We start from the raw sequence: 1,432 nt of genomic DNA on the forward strand, positions 1-1,432 counted from the left end.
CAAGCTTCTAAACCCTCCTATCCCTCTAATCAGGGGGAGGGGAAAAAATATAAATATCCCTTTAAGACCTATACATGCATATTCTCAGGTTGTCATGATGCGTGCCCCGCTTTGATCTATCGATCCTTGCTATCCGGACGAGGGAGCACTGGAACACAGTGGGGGGTAACCCCGAAAGATGTGGAGCAGGAACTCGTGGCTTGCTGGTTTGCCGCGAGCGAGAGTGGTGGTGTCTAAACACAGTTTCCCCTGAGGACAGATAAGTCGCGACTCCTTTTCCAGGAGTTAAAGGTTAGTTTCAGCGACTCTATTGGTCGCCGGCACTGAGCTCCTCTGGCATCAACCAATGAAGGGCAGCAAGTGGCTCTTCAAAAAGACTGTTCTGAAGGGTTTCCCAATCCCTGCTGAGTTGCGAGTTGATCAGCTAGAGGGGTGATAGATACTTGGCTTGGTGATGTAGTACTGTATTGACATTTGACACTATAGCATTGGTTGCTATGATATTGATTGGTTGATTGCTTAACTCATTTTACACACACATACATACATGCATACATATAAGTTTACACATATAACTATTTTCTTTCTGCTGTAGTAAGAATTCTGTATTAAAGTTTTGCTTGATCAAATTGCTGTTGTGTTGTGCTGTAATTCCCTATCTTCATTGACTAGGAAAAACATTTGGCCTGGGGAGACTAATGGCTTCGACGTCATGAGTTAAATGTCTGTAAGAGCGACTCTATTGGTCACCACCAGGGGGCTTGTCTGGCATCAACCAATAGAGTCGCTCTTACGGACTTTTAAAATCCTGGTGCCAAAGCTGCCGCATATTTTTACCGTGTTAACCCTGTATTAACCCCTGCGTTAAAAAAAAAACGGCAAAAAAACGAAGGAAAAAAAACAAACACGAAGAACGCACATGAATATTCACCCAAATAGAACATGAGAAAGTCAGAATATTCGTGGAGTACGAATATTTTTTTTCCCCGAAGACGAACATGAAGACTTGGCCAGCTCCCAAGTCTAGTATACAGTAATGTAGGGTAGCTTTGACAAAAACTTGGTTTATCTCATTTTTGCTCTGCTTTTATCTGAAGACTTAGAGGCCACCGTTGTTGGATGTGATATTTTGAGTGACATTCCCTTCTCAATCACTGCACTGAGCTGGTGTTTTATGGCAATGCTAATGAAGTTTGTTCCTCTATAGACTATCATTTGTCAAAGGATTAGACTGGGTTATTTAGATTGAGTCATTCTATTGTTTGCAATAGACAGTGTGATAAGATGGACAGAGACAACAGAGCCAGGACACATACACATTGCTAATATGAAGCTGCCTGAAAAATAAAACACAATGCTTTTAAAAACTTTGTTTTTAATCTGATAATTGGTGGCATTTCTGTTTAAATCAAAACACCATACAAAGTGTTGA

This window comes from Spea bombifrons, chromosome 7 (assembly GCF_027358695.1).
Source record: "Spea bombifrons isolate aSpeBom1 chromosome 7, aSpeBom1.2.pri, whole genome shotgun sequence".
NCBI classification, from domain to species: Eukaryota; Metazoa; Chordata; class Amphibia; order Anura; family Pelobatidae; genus Spea; species Spea bombifrons.